Genomic DNA, 21,730 nt, shown 5'->3' on the forward strand with positions numbered 1-21,730 from the left:
ACACATGTCCCCACACAGTAAAAACACCTGTCCCCCACATATGTAACAGTAAAATCATATGCCCCAATGATCACCTGCATACATATGTTTGTGATCATCTGGGCACATATATCTGTGATCACACAAACCAATTATTATACATTAAACTGGATTTTTTTTACTAAAGAGATGTAGCAGAATACATTTTGGCTAAAATTTATGACAACATAAAATGTTATTGGATTTCTTTTAAAATAGAAAGAAGAAAATATTGTTTTTTTTTTCCCAAATTTCCGCTCTTTTTTCTTTTTCCGCTTATATTGCAAAACATAAAAAACAAAGTCGTGAATAAATGCCACCAAAAGAAAGCTCTATTTGTGCAAACAAAATGATAACAATTTAATTTGGGTACAGCGTAGCATGACCGTGCAATTGTCATTGAAAGCGCAAGAGTGCTGAAAGCTGAAAATTGGCCTGGTAAGGAAGGAGGCGAAAGTGCCCAGTATTGATATGGTTAAGGAAGCTTATGCTGCTTCTAACTACACTGTTTTACTTTTTCTGTCAGCTCATCTCCCACAGCTATTACCTTTTGTATCAATTGGCCATCCCTCCTAGATTGTAAGCTCTAGCGAGCAGGGCCCTCTGATTCCTCTTGTACCAAATTGTAATGTAACTGTAATGTCTGTCTTCATTTTGTTAAAGTGGATGTAAACCCCCAAAATTTTTTTTTGATGTCACAATGTAGAGAATAAGATTTCCTATCATCTGTGCCAAGTCTTGCCACATAGAGTTAATCCAGCTCTGAGCAATCCTCTTTTTATTGTTCAGGGAAATAAAACATACTTCCAGATAAAAACCAAAGTCCTTGCTTGAGTGACAGGTTATTTACATATCTCGTGCACTGCTTGCAGACATACACAGCTTCTGTAAAAAGTGCTCAATTCACATGCCCCTCCCCTCTTCCCTCCAGCTCTATGTATATTCTGATGGCTGTTGAATTTTCTCATGGCACTGAGCTGTGACTCACCCCATACTTTGAAAACATTTAATCAAAACACAGGCTCGGGGATGTGAATTGTGCACTTTCTTTTAGAAGCAAGGACTTTGGTTTTTATCTGGAAGTCTGTTGTATTTCACTGAACAATAAAAGAGGATTGCTCAAAGCTGGATTAACTCTGTGTGGCAAGACTGGGCACAGATGATAGGAAATCTTATACTCTACTTTGTGACATCAAAAGTGGTTTACATCCACTTTAAGCGCTGCGCAAACTGTTGGCACTATATAAATCCTGTATAATAATAAATAATAATAATAATAATGTGCTAGTATGCTGTGTATACTAGCAAATTTTGACATTATCTTGCAGGAGCCCAGTTTTTTTTTTTCTTTTTTAGCTGTTTACTACCACTTTAACAATACGATTAAAAAGAAAACTATGACCAGCTTCCCTCTAAGTTCAGATCAGCAAAAAGAGATTTCAGAAAAAAAAAATCATTATTCATGGGAACTTGGGTTTAAAAACAAATCTATACATTTCCCTCCATATAGTATGTTTTTCTTTTTTCTTTTTTTTCCTCTTAACTTGTTCGAGTGCAGCTTTTCCTAAATTAATAATGAATTAATTCTCCAACCCAGTGTCCTCTGATATATAATTTAACATATAAAAACTCCAGCACAGTCAATCTTTCATTAGACGTGGGGTGATGAGGGGTCAGCAGACACTCCTTGCAGTACTAAAAATAAAAGCACCACATCTGGTATGAAACGACGTCTGGAATTGTAATGCATGTGCATCCACTTACTGGCCCTGCTGAAACTACAGCCGACACAGAGCAGTGCATTGAAACATGAACCAGTGCAATAGGAACTTAAACACAAGTCCAGACTGTTTGTATATGTATGGGCAGTTTATTAGAAAATGGGAAGGCTGGGAGACGTAGGGAAACATTGGCTGGAGGAGATCTGTCACACATTTAACAAGCTGTTTGTAATATAGTCCATTTCAAGTTAAGAGGGTAAAATCGCTCCCAGAAGCCTCAGGGAATCGTGATACTTAACAGGGGCGCATTTTCCAGGAGTTGGACTCAACTGCCCTGTTTCGCCGTCCAAAATGAGTCATTTTCATAAGGGAGAAGGAGGATTCTGAGCGAAATCAATTTCTGGATTTGTCTTATTTTGTTAGAATGATGTCATGAGGGAATCCTTGGTGTGTTCTACCTCCCAACATTCTGAGGTGGGAAAGGAGGACATATGTTAGCACCAACATTTATAGGAAAAAAATTCTGCTGGTTATAATTCCATCATTCTTGTAAAAAAAAAAAAAAAATCAATATTTCTTCCTTTTCTTGTATTTATAGACACACAGTAACATTAGCAAAAAGGCACATCCCAATAGCATAAATCATTTAAAGCTGAACTCCAGGCAAACAAAGTGCAATTCAAAGTTCTCCCAGTATTGTGATCCGGCAACCCCTGCCAGACTGTTTAATCAGATCCTCAAACCCCACTTACTGCAATAACACCGCTTGGTTACCATGACCCAAGAAAGGATCAGCAGCAAACCAATGAGGTTATTCCTCTGCTCACTCTGCTAACTACCTTTACATGATCATGCAAAATAACCTTACTGGGCTAGTTCCGCCCCTCCCTTTTCCAGTTTAATCTGATCCTTAAAGTGGATGTAAACCCACTCTCATCCTTTCTAAACTACTGCCATAGTGCTGATCTATAAGGATATACATGCCTCCTGCATGTATCCTTACCTGTCAAATGTCTCCCCTGCAGATTCTGTGGGTGGATCTGTTGTCTGGAGCTCGGTTGGTGGAGTCGTGATGTCAGTAGACTCCCCGCTCACCTCTACACTCCCCTTGTCAACATCCATTTTCTTGTGTGTTTTTCTTACACTGAACTCCTGCTATGATCACTAACATCCAGTCAAAATCCAGAAAAGTAACCACATGACTTCAGAAAAGGAGTGGGGGTGGGAATTAAAAAATAATGCCTGTCCCCAGGCTAGTACATGAGATATGTAAATAACCTGTCACTCACAGCAAGGGGGCGGAACAGACTAAGGTTTTTCTATGAAAGTCCGTTTTATTTCACTGAACAATAAAAGAGGATTGCTCAGAGCTGGATTAACTCTGTGTGGCAAGACTGGGCACAGATGATAGGAAATCTTATACTGTACATTGGGACATCCAAAAAAAAATGGGTTTACATCCACTTTAAGCACCACTTAGTGCAATAACACAGCTTGGTTACAACGATACAATAAAATAATCAGCAGCAGACCAATAAGGTTATTCCTCTGCTCACTACTAACCAACTTTTCAGCACACATTCATGCAAATGATCCTTACTTGGCTAGTTCTGCCCCTCCCCTTTCTTTTCCAAATGCTATTGCCAATGGGATCCCCGTCTCAGAAAATTCAGGCATTGGCATACATTTTGTGTGATTATCTGCATCTTCTAGTAGTCGTAAAGTGGCATTTTCTGGTTTGTGGTATTTCATAAAAACACAACATTATGGTTACTAGATGGTGCTAATGATCATAGGAAATACACATATTTGGCACATGACAGGGATTGTTTGGGACAGCTGTGCAAATGTTGAAAAAATAGCACATCCTGTTTTTGTAAATGGACTCCTAAAAGTTTTAACATGACAAGTCTCAGTTCTCACAGTATCCCCCTCCCCAAAATGTTCAGTCGACAAGAGAGTTAACTAAAGACAGTGTAGGCTGCTTGAGCTGTCCATCAATTAGCTTTAAAGTGGAGTTCCACCTGGGAAAAAAAAATCAAGTCAGCAGCTGACTAATGCTGTAGCTGCTGGCTTTTAATATAAGGACACTTACCTGTCCAGGGAGCCGCAATGTCAGCACCTAAAGCCGACCCGTCCCTCGGCTCCGGGTGCAGGCACCAGCATCCTTACTAAGGGAAACAGGAAGTGAAGCCTTGAGGCTTTACAGCCTGTTTCCTACTGCGCATGCACAAATCACACTGTGCTTTCTGAATGGTTCCTGCTGTCTTCTGGGACCTGTGTGTCTCCAAGAAGGCAACAGGGGGGGAGGGGCCGGACATTGCGTAGTTTGCCGCACAGATTGGTATCCGCTTCCCCCTCCTCCCTGAATGGTGCCAAATGTGGCACCAGGGGGGATGGGGGTCCAATCCATGGAAGTTCCATTTGTGGGTGGAACTCTGCTTTAAGGAGGTAGGAGGCCGGAGAGTAGGTTGCCATCCTAGGCTGTCCTGGGTGCATGTGTCCATACAAGAGTGGCTTCATAGGACCCTGAAAGGGAAAACCTCCACCCTAAAGCTAGAAAAAAGGCGCTAATGCTGTGGGGACCTACTGAAGCAGGTGAAAATAATAAATGTTAGGCCCTGTACACACGACCGAACATGTCTGCTGAAACTGGTCCACGGACCAGTTTCAGCAGACATGTTTGGCCTTGTGTAGGCCCGAGCGGACCATTTTCGGGCGGATCGGACAGGTTTCCAGCGGACAACTGTTTCCTGGACTTGCTTTAAAACAGTCCGCTGGAAACCTGTCCGCCCGGACATGTACGGTCGTCTGTACAGACCTACCGTACATGTCCGGCCGCCTGCCATCCCTCGCATGCGTCGAATGACTTTGACGCATGCGTGGAAGCATTTAAAAGGCAGTCCCGCCCACGTCGCCGCGTCATTGTCGCGGCGACACCGCGTCATCGACGCGGCGACACCGCGGACACGCCCCGCGTATTGTTTACGCGCGGACTTCTGTTCGATGGTGTGTACAGCCATCGAACAGAAGTCCCCGGGCAGACATGTCCGATGAAAACGGTCCGCGGACCGGTTTCATCGGACATGTCTGCTCGTGAGTACAAGGCCTTATACTTTAAGAGGCAGTATGGGTCAATTGATTGTCTCCCATGGCTTTCAATATCATCTCTAAGCCAATGACACCCAAATCTATCTCTCCACCCCCAGCTCTCTCCATCTGTCTCCTCACGCATCACCAACTTACTAGCAGACTTAGCTGTGTGTTGTGTCTATTGTGTGCCTTGTATGGTCTGTTATTAAAGAAGTGATTGTACTCAAGATTCCTTTTTTAACCCTGTTATTTTAGTAAAGAGTTATCATATTGGCCGCACGGACTGTTGTGATTGGGAGTAACTGATTCATCCCCTGTTATATCCTGGTTCCTGGTACATTCCCGGTTTCCACGTGCAAGTGAAAGGCCGCAGCTGGGTTACAGCCGACTGTTTTTGGACTTGCCTTCCGGTAAGCGGACATCTTAATACGGTGGTGGGCACCTATTCGTGTTTGTGATTTACCGGGTGATGTGCATGGAATTGGACTTACCATTTGACACTTTTTCTACATGCAACTTTGCCACTTATATCACTGTTGTGAACTATGTCGTTATTAACGTTTGAGATAAACTTATAACGATCTAGACATTTGATTATTAGGGTGTGTGCACTCCTTTTCTGAATGCCAGTCTTATTGGGAATCATTATCCGGAAATGTCATTAATATTACCAACCCAGGTGATCAGCTGTGTTAATTCAACCTGGACACTTCTGGTTTGTTTTGTTAATTGTGTACTGTATTTGGCATACCAGCCCCTGGATGTCATTGTAACCATTGGAATTTCTTATTGGCGCAGCTCTCCATTTTTTAGTTTTATTATTTACTTAGTGCTGCTGCCTTTTTTCCTTTTTTTTTCTTTTTTTCTTTTTCTTCCCTTTTAAAAAAAAAAAATTCTGAGCGCAGTTTTTTCCTTGTTTATTTACTAGCAGACACATCAGCCTGGATGTCACATCACTTCCTCAAACTCAACCTATCCAAAACCGAGCTCATGATATTTCCTCCCCCAGGTGCCACTTCCCCTGATTTCACTGTCAATATCAACGGCTCAACTATCAACTTGTCCACCCACGCCAAGGTCCTAGATGTAATCCTGGACTCCGATCTAACTTTTTGGACCCACATCCTATCCCTATCCAAAATTTGCCGCCTCAACCTCTGCAATACCTCCAAGATACGCCCCTTCCTAACCAATGTCACCACAAAGCTTCTAATCTACTCCCTGGTCATCTCTTGCCTCGACTACTGCAACTCCCTCCCCATTGGCTTACCTCTAAATAGACTATTCCCACTTCAGTCCATCGTGAATGCTGCTGCCAGGCTCATCCACCTCACAAACTGCTCAGCGTCTGCTATACCCCTCTGCCAATCCCTCCATTGGCTGCCACTCAGACAACAAATTAAATTCAAGATACTAACTATAACTTACAAAGCCATCCACAACCTGGATCCCTGGTATCACTTACCTAGTCTCAAAATACCAACCTAATCATTATCTTTGCTTCTCCCAAGAAATCCTGCTCCTCAAACTCCCTTGTCACCTGATCGCCTTCATGACTTCTCCAGAGCCTCGCCCATCTGGAATGCTCTACCCCAATCTGTCCGACTTTCTCCTACTTTCTCCACTTTCAGACAAAGTCTCATCTCCTCAGAGAAGCCTATCTGGCCCCCACCTAACAACTTATTTTCTCCATCATCACATCCCCCACAGTTTTTACCTATTGTATCTCTTGACCTCTTATCTTAGATTGTAGTAAGCTCTAAGAAGCAGGGCTCTCTGATTCCTACTGTATTAAAGTGTATTGTATTTGTACTGTCTACCCTAAAGTTGTAAAGCGCTGCGTAAACTGTTGGCGCTATATAAATCCTGTAAAATAATAATAATAATAATATTGTAACTCTTCATCATAGCAGGTGAAACTAATAAAAAAGTAATGCTTTAATATCACTTTAATTTCATGTATTCCTGACAGCTGCTTTGTTATGTGACAGTTTTTGTGCATCTATTGTGAGCACTTAGTTCAGGTTGTAGATAGGTTGACCTTACATACTTCTGCTCAGCCTGAGAGCTCTGCTCTGACAGGTAGAGAATACAAGTAAACTTGTATATATATCAAAATATCAAGTTATCCCTCAGAGGTAAGGCTGTTCTAGTTACCCTCCAAAAAGGGGGAAATTGTAATCAATAAAATAAGCCCTTGCTGACCCCCAGGGACCGTTGAGCAACTTATCTTGAAAGATCTCAGCAGAAGCACTGACTCTGCTTCTTTCCAGCCTTCTAATTTAATGGAGCAAGCACTTACAGAGGTGGGTGAAAGCCCATGTTCTGCATGTTAAGAATATGTTTGTAGGCATGTGCCTACATTTTATTATGTTAACATGTTCTGTAGTAAGGATGGGCCAAACGACCTCGTTTGGTTCGCACCAGAACTTTCAAACACTGTGAAAGTTCGGAACCAAATATTGAACCCCATTAAGGTATATGGGACCTGACCTGGAAAAAGCAAAAGTGCCCATTTTGAAGGCTAATATGCAAGTAATTGGGCATACAATTGTAGTGCCTGGTTACTTCAAAGTACCGGTGCTATTTAAATTTAGAGGGGGATCAGAGTGTTAAATGTTAAAATGTTTAAATCGGGTCTCTGTTTTAACTTGCCTGTGCTGTGGGCTCATTCTGTTGTGCTGGGGTGTTCTTCCCACCCCAGTACAGTATATGGCAGCAGTGGAGTAAAGGTTTGGGTGCTCTTACCCAGCAGCCAATCAGGAGGGTTGAGCCTCGCTGGGCATGCTGGGGGAGGGTATGTATTGGGCAGACGCCATTGGTTCTGGGTTTTCTTCGTCCAGTGTGGCACCCACCTTTAGGGTGACCACATCACGGCGCCCCGGCATTATGGCCTACCTGGCTCCGGGACCATGTTGGTCCGGAACATTGGAGCAGTGACGGGGACCCAGTAATCGGCTGGGTTCCCACCTGCTGTTTGGTGGGGAGTCTGTCTGAGGAGCGCCAATGAGAGGCTGGTGGTCCAAAAGGATTTTGACAAACCACCAGGGATCAAGGTAGCCGGACATTGAAGGATTGATCAACTGTCAGTCGGTACCTGGGCGACGATAAGAAGGAGATCCAGGCATAATTCACCTATGGAGGATTGCCTCTGTAACTGCAATCAGAGAGGGCCTGTGGCAGAGGTGTCTCCCTGATGTTCATTCCAAGGAGGGTCTGTGGCAGAGACTTTTCCTCAAAGGTTCGAGCTATACTCTGGCTGCCAGGTCAGTGAGAGAGGCCTGTCCAGGTACGCTATTCCCACTCAAGCAGGAGTGGCGCAGAGAAGTGTTACACTTGGGAGCAGGACTGTTTCCCTATTGCTACGCCTGAATTTGCTATGCTCCTTTCTTCCTTCAACTCTACTTTCCTCACCACAAGTTTATTTGTCTTTAACCGGCTGGTTAATAAAGAGCACAGAAAAGACATTTGTTGCGGACATTCCTTTACTACTGCTATATGCACCATTCACCCCTAGAAATTCGGAAGAGCCACGAGGTAAATGTGCCACCCAAAACAAACCAGCAGCTCCCCCGGGGGGTAGTGTTACACAATGGTTATGGGGGTCCGGGTACTGCTCTGGGGGACATGTATCAATGAAAAAAAGTTTGTAAAAAACGTCATTTTTTAATGAGCAGTGATTTATTGATGCCTAAGGTGAAAGCATAAAAATGAAAAATTCCTTTCAATATAGTGTCTGGGGGGCCCCTTAATCCACCTGTAAAATAGAACATTTGTACTGTGTATAGAAGCTGCTTCAGGAATAATTGCATTTATAAAGCCCAAACAATTACATTTTCCCTTCAAGCTTTCTTTATTTTGGAAGCAACTGCTTGGGGAGCCAGTCTGTATGATGTGGCCACAATGTAGTGCATTTCAAACAAGATTAGAGATTTTCTGGATAAATTCTGGTGTCTACCACAGACTTTGGATAGAAGTAACGGTAAATTGGTCTTTGGGTGTTGGTGGCACCTTCACACCTTCTACTCTTGATGAAAGCAAGAATTTGCCTTGCTGTCAAAAATTGTAATGATGGGGGCGTGGCCGAACGTGCATGGAGGAAGACGTGTTTTGGAGGAGCTCCGCCAGGCCTGACAGCATCCACCGCCATCCCGCACTGACTATTGCCTGCTGACCCCCTAGACCACCTTACCTCGACTCCTGGGGTCTTCCTGAGTGGATCCCTGCTCGAGTTTCGATCCTGGGCCGCGGGATCGCTTCGCTGGACGGGACTCGGCCGGCTCCATCCATCGCAGGCCCTCCGCCATCTTGAGGCCTGTGGAGCCTGGGGACTTTCCTAGACAGGCGCTGGGATCGCGGTCGCGAGTGGAGCGGGATCGCCTCCGGACCTACCTGCAGCGGTGCCGCTAGTGGAGGAACGCCACCTGTCACTCACCCGACGCGGCGATCGTGGATCCTCCAGCCACCCGCTACTCCAGATCGCGGCTTGGGCCTACACGCCGCGGCCATCTTGGTTCTTCTGATTCACCAGGTCAGTGGGTGAACTCTGCACCAGCCCTCATCCCCAGCCCCCTGGCCGGACACCCCTCCTCAATTTATTCGGGGATACCCACTGTACTCCCCGGAGCCCGCAGCCAACTTTATATCACCCCTTTGAAGCCATCTGCAGGCTCTGGCAAACTCCGGCGGCCATCTTGGTACACCCCTGAGGCCTTTCTCCATTTCTGCATGGCATACTCCTCCTTGCCTCCTCGAGAACACCCTGAACTGTTGATTTAATACCCCTGACGGGGGCAAGGACCGGAATGGTCGCATAAAAACGCAGCTCCGGTGAAACGGGGATACAGCACCAAAACGTAATCTGATCAGCGGTGATCACCTTCTAACGTACCGGCGCTCTCATCCTGCTGCCCATCCGTGGGATGACGAACAAACGCAAGGGCCCACAGCGGCCTCAGAAGCTAACCGAATACTTTGCCTGGGAGCAAAGACAAGATGGCGCCGAATCTCCCAGACCATCTGCCAGCACTCCACAGACGACTCAATCCAAAAGCAAGACAGCGAAACGAACTTCCCCGACGGCTGGAAAACAATCTCCTGTCCCTTCCTCCGCCTCCGGGAGCCCAGAAAAGACAAGACCTAAGCTGGATGACAAAGGTCACACTCCTGAGGTTAGTGCGAGCCTGGACTCTGGGGATGATACCAGGGAACTCCCTGACTCCATCGACCGCTTCCCTACCAATAACCAACCTGTGCTAGATACTACACTTAAGGACATGTTGGTGTCCCTTAGAACCTCGCTGCACGGCGATATGATGTCCTGTATGCGCAAGTTTGGCAGGGAACTGCACGATGTATCCGCCAGGGTGGACCATGTGGAAACTAAAATGGGGGAGTACGCCGACACCATCAATAGCTTGGTGGATGCCCACGACGCCAGAGATGAGGAGATGGAAGCGGTAAGGGCCAAAATTGCAGACATTGAGGACCGAGCTCGGAGGAACAACCTTAAAATACGGGGAGTCCCTGAAACGGTTCAACAATCGGACTTGCTAGACCATGTCACTGACATAATAACCTCAATTCTGCCCGGCGCGACAGCGCTAGATGTCACCATGGATAGGATCCACAGGCTGCCTAAACCTCCGCATCTACCTGACAACGTGCCCCGTGATGTTATTTTACGCCTCCACTTCTATCATATCAAGGAACGCTTAATGAGAGCAGTCCGCAACAAGGATCTTGTCCCTGAACAACATAGAGATCTACAGTTTTTTGCGGACCTGTCGCAGTACACATTGCAGAAGAGGCGCAACTTGAATACCATCTCAAAAGCACTACGTAACCACAACATTGCCTACAAGTGGGGATTCCCTACTAAACTAATCATTACTAACAAAGGAAAGGACTTCATTGTTGATTCCCTCTCCAAAGGATTGGATCTACTCAAAACCTGGCTCATCATCCCCGAGGAGGACCCAAGAGGCCCTTCCAAGGGAGACCCGTCGCGGGTCGATAAAGACTGGCAACTCGTTAACCCGAAAAACGCCTGATCTCACCGCCACAATGCCCGCTGAACTGTGATACCAAACTATCTAACTCTTAGCTGTACCCCTGTTTAGGAGCAAGTTACTGTGCTAGACTTTTTCCCCTACTCTGAGTTAGCGTTTGTGCACGCTACACCCGGGTCGTCATGACCTACCTCATCCCCATGTTGTTTATTTTGTTCGTTTTACTTCAACCCTTTTTTCTCCTTTCTTTTCTTGCTTGGAGCCACCTTTTTGCAGCTGGAGTTACTACAAACCTTCCGGCAGTCGGAGTCCCATCACTCCTGTCGAGATCCCGCCACTTGGTAAAAGACCTCCATCACCACATACGGACACCAAAAACTGTAAGTGATGTACCTATTTCTTACTCTACACGGCTCTTCGTCTACGGATTTCCATGCCTGTCACATTCTTGACAATTAATACTAAGGGATTAAATCACCCAGTAAAGAGAAAATCCATGTGGAATGAGGCTATTCATCACCGGGGCGATGTACTTTGTGCACAAGAGACCCACTTTCACAAGCAGAAAATGCCCTCATGCACCCATCCTAAGTTCCCACATGTCTTTACAGCAAGTTCCTCGGCTAAAAAGGGAGGTGTGCTTACGGCAGTCAGAGACACGGTGGCGTTTACTAAACATGATGAATTGGCCGACCCCTTGGGCCGATACCATATTTTAGTGTGCGATATTGCCTCCACTACGTATACTATCGTAAATGTATACGCGCCCAATGCCCACCAGATTCGATTTCTCCATCAAGTCCTTAGGAAAGCTAAAAAAGTCCAGAAGGGCTATCTTCTTCTCTGCGGAGATTTTAACCTACCTCCCGACCCACTAGTAGACTCAACGTCCTGCTCAACTCGGCATCGTCATTCACTTCAACCGTTCCTTCACACTCAAGAACTCTACGATGCATGGCGATGTCTCAATGGATCGGAGAGGGACTTCTCCTTTTTCTCATCGAGCCACCGAATTTACACGAGATTGGATCTTTTTGTCACGGACAAATGGCTGCTACCTAAAATCACTGCATCCAAAATCAATGACATCACGTGGTCAGACCATGCCTCGGTGACGCTGTCGGTTGCTGACTCGCCAGGCGTGAACTCATGCTTCGTCTGGCGGTCCAACTCGAGGCTGATCCAGGATGGTACTACCAAGGCCCAACTGCAGGATGAATTGTCTAATTTTTTCTCTAGCAACGATAACTCTGTAACCAACCCTATGACTATTTGGAATGCCCATAAGGCATATATGAGAGGGGTCCTTATAAAGATGGGGGCTGGGGTCAGGAGAAGGAGGAGACAGCAAATACAAGACCTGGTCACCAAAATTCATACCTTAGAAGCCCAAAACAAAACTGACACCTCTCAGGCGTTATCTGATCAATTATCACAACTTAGATACGATCTGCGACTAGTGCTACTCGACAATTTCGATCTAGCGACTAGGCGCCTTAAAATGTCCTATTATGTCAGCGGTAACAAAGCCGGGAAGTTACTGGCTAGCCGCCTTAGAGGTGTCAGATACAAAACGAAAATCCCTTACATTTTACACCCTACCACGAAAGAAAAGCTATATCACCCGCAAGCTATAGCGGATGCATTTAGCTGCTATTACAACTCTCTATATAACTTGAAGGAAGACCAAAACACGACCCAGCCCACCGAGTCCCTGATATCAACCTTCCTAGATCAGGTTAATCTACCCCGAGTCACGCCAGGCCAGTTGGAAGAACTCAACACACCCTTCTCGGTCCCGGAGATTATTAAAGCAATTGATTCCTTACCTATCAATAAATCTCCTGGACCGGATGGGTTCACAGGGGAATACTTTAAAGCCTTCAAACTTGATCTAGCTCCCTATCTATCTAACGTTTACAAATCTGCTGCCTCCTCCTCTTCCTTCCCCACTGAGATGCTCCGTGCTCTTATTGTGGCACTTCCAAAACCTGGGAAAGATCCGAATGTACCACAGAACTTCAGACCGATCTCTTTACTGAACAACGATCTGAAGCTCTATGCAAAACTCATTGCTAATAGATTAGTAGACATATTACCATCCCTGATTCACATGGATCAATCGGGGTTCACAAAAGGTAGACAAACGGCAGACGCAACAAGGCGTTTAATTAATATTATTCACGCAGCCAATGTGACCAAAACGCCTTCTCTGCTCCTAGCTTTGGATGCAGAGAAGGCGTTTGATAGAATCCATTGGGATTATCTGGCGAGGGTCCTCATCAAATTTGGCTTTACGGGCGGGATTCACTCTGCGATAATGGCGCTGTACACCACCCCCTCAGCACAGGTGTATATATCCGGTATGTTGTCTTCCCCCTTCAATATTACCAACGGGACACGCCAGGGGTGCCCCCTATCCCCACTTATTTTTAATCTACTCATGGAACCTTTGGCCTCGTACATCCGCTCGCATCCCAAAATCAAAGGGTTCAGGAGTAAAGACTCGATACACACCATAAGCCTTTTTGCGGATGACATCATCCTAATGCTTACGGATGTAGAATCCTCTCTAACCTCTGTCCATGAGGCGTTGAATCTATTCTCCTCAGTATCTTACTATAAGGTTAACGATGCCAAATCCTATATCTTGGGAATGGGTATCCCACCCGAGCTCCAACAATCCCTGGCTGAGAGGTTCCCGTACATCTGGAGGGATGCGGGGATCTCTTATCTAGGTATAACTCTTACCCCCAAGCTCTCTGAGCTGGCTAAAGAAAATTATTACCCCTTATTGCAATCAATTCCATCCAAATTGAATAATCTTGCAAGGTTTGAACTCTCATGGTCGGGCCGCCTTGCAGCCTTCAAGATGCAGATTCTCGCCCAACTTATCTACATTTTCAGAACCCTACCTATTCCGGTCCCCGCCTCCTTTTTTTCTTCCCTACAATCCCTGATTAATAAGTTCCTATGGGGGGGCAAGCGGGCTCGCTGCGCATTTAGTCGGCTAATTAAACATAGATCTGTAGGGGGGATAGGCCATACGCACATTAAGGATTATCACTCAGCTTCTCTCCTGGCCCAGCTAAAGGGATGGTTCCCCTCCTCAAACCCGAATCCTAATCTTTGGTCGATATTAGAAAGGCATCAGGTCCCAGGGGAAGATCTTTATGGTTATTTAATATCTAGTGTCTTCCTGCCCCACCCATCTCCCATGATGAGCCCAACGATCCGAGGATCTATTGCGGCTTGGAGATCTCTGATATTACATACATCCCCTGAACAAAGACCCGTGCCACTAATGATTCCTCTATCAGCTTTATCAATGTTCATACCTAATATATCACTTGCTAAATGGGACCCAGGGGGTAGGCTGACGTTAGCAGACTTATATATAGGACCTGCCCTCAAGACATTTAGATCACTCCAACTTGAACTATCTCTACCTTCAACAGACTATTACATGTACCTGCAAATTTGCCATTTCTTGAAAAGTTTTAAAGAGACTTCTATTCTGCTTCCATGGCAGGCTAGCCAGTATTATCTCTCTAAATTACCAAAAACCAGGGGCATCTCGCTATTCTATTCAATACTACAAAATAAATGTGTGTTCCAGAAGTCTCTCCCTATGAGAGCATGGGAGAGGGATTTCGGCAGGGTGTATCTGGAAGATCAGTGGAAGGCAGCTCTCAAGGTCACATACTCATCCACCAGGAGTGCCAATCTGTGGGAGCTGTTTCAGAAATTCCTACTTCGTTGGTATCTCACACCTTACCGTATATCGAAATTTGCCCCTGGGGCTTCCCCCCTATGTTGGAGAATATGTGGGAACTCTGGCACACTGTATCATTTATTGTGGGGATGTCCCAAGATCACCCGGTACTGGAGTCAGGTGTTTGATCTGATAAACCAAGTATTGGGCCTAACGTTGAGTCAGGAACCAGGAATGGCATTACTATCCCTGGGAATGGACTCGGTACCTCACAACTTACGGATCCTACTATCCCATATACTGCTGGCGGCCAGATTGACTTTGGTCCGGCACTGGAGGGATCCGCTACCTCCAGGCCTGACCGAAACGATCCAAATAATTCACTCCCACGGCACCTACGAACAAATGTTTGATTCTGGCTTAAGCGGTAGATCTAGTATCCGAAAATATTGGGAACCCTGGAATAGTTGGTATCAGTCTTAAAGATCTGTCTCCACTGGCGATCTCCGACTGTAACGTTAATCTCTAATATATGACTTGCTGGTCCAGTTAAGGCTCCACTCTCTCTCACCTTCTTTCCTTTTCCTTTCCCCCTCCCCTGCCCTACTACGCCTCTCCACCCCCTTCCCACTTTTCTCTATGCATCTTGTCCTCTTCTCCTCTTCCACCTTCCCCCTTTTCTTTTTTTTTTTTTTACCCATTTCTCACCCAGTTAAACCTAAATTTATTGGTTATGATAATTGAATCTTAATCAAAGTTATCAGACATTTGATGAAGGCAAGTCCTGTTTCCACCAATGCAGTAGTTATTGGGCACTAGGGGTTTGTATGTTTATATCCCATCTCATTATTAATGATGCCACATTGTTTTTCGTTGATGAAATCTAACCCCATTAGTTTGCACTGGAGTTATGTTTATTTCATTGTGCTACTGGATGCCTTCCGCACTGCGATGTGGAATTTTCTAATGTCTGCAATATGTTATGGAACCTGTTAAAACCTTAATAAAAAACTATTGAAATTAAAAAATTGTAATGATATACACCTTTCAAACAGGTGTGGGAAAAATTGGTATATGGGTGTCAGTGGCACCTTCACACCGTAACTCTATAGAGGTACTCTTGATGAAAGCAAGAATTGGCCTTGCTGTCAAAAATTGTAATGATATGCACCTGTCAAACAGGTTTGGAAAACTTGGTCTCTGGGTGTCAGTGGTGCCTTCACACCATAACAACACCGTAACCCTATAGAGGTACTCTTGATGAAAGCAAGATTTGGCCTTGCTGTCAAATATTGCAATGATATGCACCTGTCAAACAGGTGTGGAAAATTGGTCTTTGGGTGCTAATTTTGCTCATGAAACCTACACCACAAACATTCTTCCATATGAAATCAACACCCACAACACTAGGGAGCCGAGAAGTCCTGCAGAGATTCCATATCCCAAAAACACTTAATCGGCATCAGGGGCCTCATAGCTGCTGGTAATCCAGGACAGATTCATTTTGATAAAAGTCAGATGGTCCACGGAGTCTGTGGACAGATGCATTCTATGATCCGTAAAAAAACCTCCAGCAGCACTGAATGCCCGTTTGGAAAGTACGCTGGATGCAGGGCAGCCCAGTAGCTCAATATCATACTATACAAGTTCTGCCCACTGGTCTATTATCATGACCCAGTAAGTCAGTGGATCGTCATGTGGAAAGCTCTTCATCTCTTTTTTCGCCCCTAGATAACCATCCACCATGTGATGCAGACGCTGCCAATGGGATGTCAAAGCTGACAGCCCTGGGTGCGAAAGACTAAAAAAACGAGAAATGCATCACTTAGGCGGCCGCCTTCTCCACCGCTTCCCTCTTGACCAACAGAAGCCTCAAAACGATGTTTTCTGTTTTACTTATATATAAACTAATAAAAAATAATATTGAAACAAAACTACATTTTCCACTACACTGTAAGCTACCAGAGTCGGGAAAAGCATTTGATAAGCTCATCTTTAATGTGTCCTCAAGAGGTTTCATCGATCTTCCCTGCCCATCCTTGCTGGACCATGTGTCAGCAGTAACGTGGACTTTGCAGCTGACTGCCTTGCCCAACAATACCACAACATTGCCTTCCACGTGATGGTAGAGAGCTGGAATGGCCTTATGTTAAAAGAAATAGCGACTGGGAACTTGCCATTGTGGTACAGCACATTCTGCAAATTCATGGAAGGGGGCAGAATCCACCAAGTTGTAGAGCCAGCAGCTTTAACAAGCTTGCATTTAGTAGCTGGGCATGTGGGTAGCAGGGACTTTATTTTTGTTTTGCGCTGCAGCAGATGGGGCAGATATATAGTCTACAGCTGGTGGTGAGCTGCTGGCAAATGTGCTACAATGACCTATACCATCATCCCTGTCAGTGGAGGCTGCTGAGAGGTCATGAGGTATAGCAGGGACAGACTTAGGTGAGTAAGGAGGAGGGATAGATTTGTGCCTCTTTTGTGTGGCTTTTATGTGCTCTTGCCAATGGGTCTGAGTGGTGTTACCCAAATGGCTGGTGTTTTTGCCACGCTTGATGTGCTTGAAACAAAGTTTGAAAATAGCAACAGTGTGATTGGCTGCACATGTACTAAAAAAGACCCAAACAGCTGAGCTCTGGGAAGTGGGCCAGGAGATAACAGCTCCACAATGTGATAGAATAGCCTGGCTGCTCTCTACCCTTCCATGATGGCTGCTTCGTTGAGGTTGTGATTCACCCTCACTTTCCTCCTCTGCTCTATCTGGCACCCAAGTCGAGTCAGTGACCTCATCATCATCATCATTTCCTCCATCCTCATTACCACTGGAGACAACTTGGAAATACGCTGCGTCTGGGGGAACGTGAATGCCAATTTGTGTACCAGATTTCTCCCCTCTCTGTAGGTTCATGTTCCTGCCTTCCTCAACCTCAGAACCAGCATCTGAATTGAGTGCTAGCTGTGCATTGTCAAATAGCAAGTGGTGGACGCTGTGTTCAAATAACTTTGCTGACACCTACATGCCTGTTACTGGGGCTATGGCAGGAATAGCTGTGGACAAGGAGGCATATTTAGCCACTATTTCAGCTGCAGGGGACTGTACACTAGTCTCTACTTGGGTGACGGAGGATGAGGACACCTCTGTATGCAGTGGCTGGATGGCACAGGCAACAATACTAATTATGCCCTGCCTGAGGACTGACCACATCCACCTTTGCCTGTGGACACATGCGCGGGGGGGATGTGCTGTTTAGAAATTAAAAAAAAAGATATGTCAATGTGTAAGTGGATGCACTTTAATCAATGGAAAGTGGTATTTGGTGCACTTTAATTTGAGTATTCACTACACAGACATGCTCCACGGATACACTGTAATATACTGCAATATACTGCGTCAAATGTGCAGTAACGCACAGAAATGCAATGCAATATACAGCGTTAAACTTGCAATAACGCAATGAAATATATGGCGTTAAACTCACAGTGATGCACAGAACTATATGGCATTATACTTGCAGTAATGCAATGGAATATACAGCGTTAAACTTGCAGTATTGCAATGAAATATATGGCGTTAAACTTGCAGTAACACACAGAACTATATGGCATTAAACTTGCAGTAATGCAATGAATTATACAGCGTTAAACTTGCAGTAACGCAGTGATAGCAAAGGAATGAAGCAACAGACAAAAGTGACACTTAGTGCTCTTAATTGAGACAAGTACACACTATAGAGGGATATGCCTTGTTAATATTTCATGTCTGAAGTTTATAACCACTTTAAAGCCCCACTCTGGGTTACTGTTGAATTTACCAATGCAGTGGGGTCCGGCTCCTGTACTTCATGGGTTAGATACATGTTTGGCTAGAGGGGAAAAGAATATGTAGAAACTATCACTCTTCTGCAGGTTTCCTTCTCGCTAATCTGACCAATTTCCCCAAGGCCATTTTACTTCTCTGCCTGGGTGATTGCAGCTTCACTCTGTGTACAATGCAGGATCAGCAGCCCCGGAGAGGACCCCTGCATGCCAAAGAACATATGCAAATTAGGATGTATGACTTTACTTTGACTGTGCTTCTTGAGAGTCTTCTCCACATTAGTGACTTAGAATGTACTAAGGATGTGTACAGACAGGTAACTAGAATTTTTAGAAGGTTGTCAGAAATGACAGCTACCATATTTTTTTCTGTACTAATTCCCTTTAAAGATGATCTCTGCTTTGCCAATGCAAGGCAAATCAACATGTTTAATGTAATATCTTATTTAAATTGCTTTTAACACAAGTACCTTTAAAGTGGTTTTAAAGCCTGAAGGTTTTTTACCTTAATGCATTTACTGCTGTGTGCTAAAATTTTGCACTAAAATTTGGATCAAAACCTCATTGCAGCAGTGTGAACCTAGCCTTAAGGTGAATGTGTGACTTGGTGTCGGGGGTAGTATTAAACAAGCAGCAGGACTTGGTAGCTTACAGGCATAAGATATCGTTGTATATCTGTCACTACAGTACCCCCTGGACAACCCGCCCCCCCCCCCCCAAATTAATATGCAGCCCTGGTGGGACAAAAGTGCAAGTCGTTTGTACATCAAGCCACGCAGCTTAATACCCTCCTAACAAGTCCTTTTGAAAGAGATCATGTCACCAGACTATCTTCCTATAGGATTTGATGCGTATTTAAGTTATTTTTTGCACAATATTTACCTGTATAATCCTTCCTTGTGTAGATATACAAAAGCCCCAAGGTGGTAGAAAAAAATTACAAATAGTATGGAAAGTAAAAAGAAAATAAAAAGAAAAAAAAAATTAACAGTCAAGGTTCTTGGAAAGGGTACTTTTTCCACGACATCGACAGAAATAAGTACAGCACAAGGGGAAATCACAGTAAGCAAAAAGGTAGCTTACCTTTGCTGGCAGCAGTGAATTCTCAGGTTTTCTTGTTCTGTTTCCTAGCAATGTCTGTCGAGTATCTCTTTCCGGCTCGAAGAAGGACCGTTTTGTAGGAGAAACCCCAAAACTCATGGGTTTCAGTAACATTTTGACTGCTGAAGCCAGATTGAAAAATAGATGTATTTATGATACAAGCATGTAGTTACTGACATGCAGGGAGAGGGATACAGTACATAGTGTTGGTTTCGATATAATTGCTCTAACTTGTTAAGGACTTGTAATACAATTTATATTGCCTAGGATAGGTGTGACTTTCTCTAAAATTTCATCTGTGTCTCTGATGACATTCATTGATATGTGAATAGCTGCTCACATAGGCTTGATACTTGTAGTAGTTTGGCTCCTTGGAGGAACAGGTCTTGAAAGTTAGAGATAACAATCTTTCCAGGAGGCGTAAATTGCATTTGAACACAACCAAGATAGCTGTTACACAATATGACTTTCTAACAAAATATACATCGGATATATCTACTTAATCAGAAAAATAAATGTTTGATAATCATAAATAAAGGTTTGATAAATAAAATGGCTATTCCATTTATCCTATCACCCCTGCCCCCCCCCCAAATAAATATAAAGCCCTGGAGTGACGAAAGTGCAAATAGATTGTACATCAGGCCATGCCACCTAATACCCCCTAACAAATTCTTTTGAAAGAGATCCTGTCACCAGACTATTCATTTTAATGAGAATCTTCCTGTAAAATTTGATGTTCAATTAAGTTATTTATTTTTTTGCACAATATTTACCTGTAAAAGTCTTCCTTGTGTAGACATGCAAAAGCCCCAAGGTGGCGGCTGGGTGCCACCATTGTGTATGTGATGCCAGCAGCCCCAGCATACTCAGAGTGGTCACTTAAATGATGCTCTATGCTCCTTCTAAAGGAGCCCCTTTTGCTCCTTTAGCAGTAGCTACATATAAGTTTATGTAGGCAGATAAGGGGAGGGGCAGAGGGGCTGGGCCACCACAGAGAGCAATTATTCCCTCCCAGAAGTGGTGAGCACTTTTGACATGCAAGGAGGCAGGAAGCTGTGCTAGAGAATTGACTTTTCCAGATGTAGACAAATTTGCTAGAAAATTCAAAGGCACAATGCAAGATAACTTACATTGTATTTATGGAAAGAAAAAAACGCTGCAAGTAAGCATTTGGAATACTTAAATGTTCAGTTCTTTTACATGGAATATTTGGTGACAGGGTCTCTTTAACAATAGAGACCCTGTCATCAAAGTTTAAAAGGGGTACAATGAGCATTTTTTTTCTTTTTAAATACCTGGTTAATATGTAAATTCAATTTCTAGTTGCAAAGTAGTCATTTTGAATCCTGTTCCCCATACAGCATCCATTGCCTTTGTTGATTTTTGCGGTGTATATTGAATTCAATTCCTTCTAGATTAGAATAATTCAGATAACATTTTTCTTTCTCTTTGCACATCTTGTGTCTCCTTTTTCTACAGCAGCAAAGGTATTTAATTAAAATTACATGCTTAAAATTGTCTAGAGGATGCATGTCAAAGGACAGGCTTGCAGCGCCAATCTAATAGGAAAAATGTGTGAATAATTTTGAAATGTTCACACTGCTATTATTCAAGATGTACACTGATATTAATCGGGAGCTTAAACTGGCCCTGTATATAGAATGTATCCTCACCAGGGAAATGAATCACATATTTTGGAATAGGCAACGATATTAAACAAACTAAATTCTGCATGTCCTGTACTCTGAAATTGGTAAATGAGGACTCAAAATTATATTCTGTCACTAGCTGAGGTGAATGCTGTGATGATGGTACTCTTTTTATTTATTTTTTAGAATTCCAGTGTAATAGCAGAAAAATAAAATGCCATTGGGTTTATAGAGTCCCCATTCAGCTAGCAAGCCTACCGAACATATATAACTAAAGGCATTTTTTTTCTTTCTTTCTTTTTCTTTCTTTTTTTTCTTTTAGATAGAGTGGAGAGGGATTAAAACACATATTGGGCCAGATTCACATACATTTGCCCTGGTGCAGCGTATCAGTGATACGCTACGCCGTCATATCTTACCTGGCGGAATTTCGAATCCACAGCGATTTCGCGCCGTAAGATACGGCGGCGTAGTGTTTTTCTGGCGGTGTATTTGAAATTGGGCGGGTAGGGGGCGTGATTCATTTAAATGAAACGCATCCCCGCGCCGTTTGAACTGTGCATGCTCCGTTTTGAAATTTCCCGCCGTGCTTTGCGCGAAATG

This window comes from Rana temporaria, chromosome 4 (genome assembly GCF_905171775.1).
Source record: "Rana temporaria chromosome 4, aRanTem1.1, whole genome shotgun sequence".
In the NCBI taxonomy this organism is placed as follows: domain Eukaryota; kingdom Metazoa; phylum Chordata; class Amphibia; order Anura; family Ranidae; genus Rana; species Rana temporaria.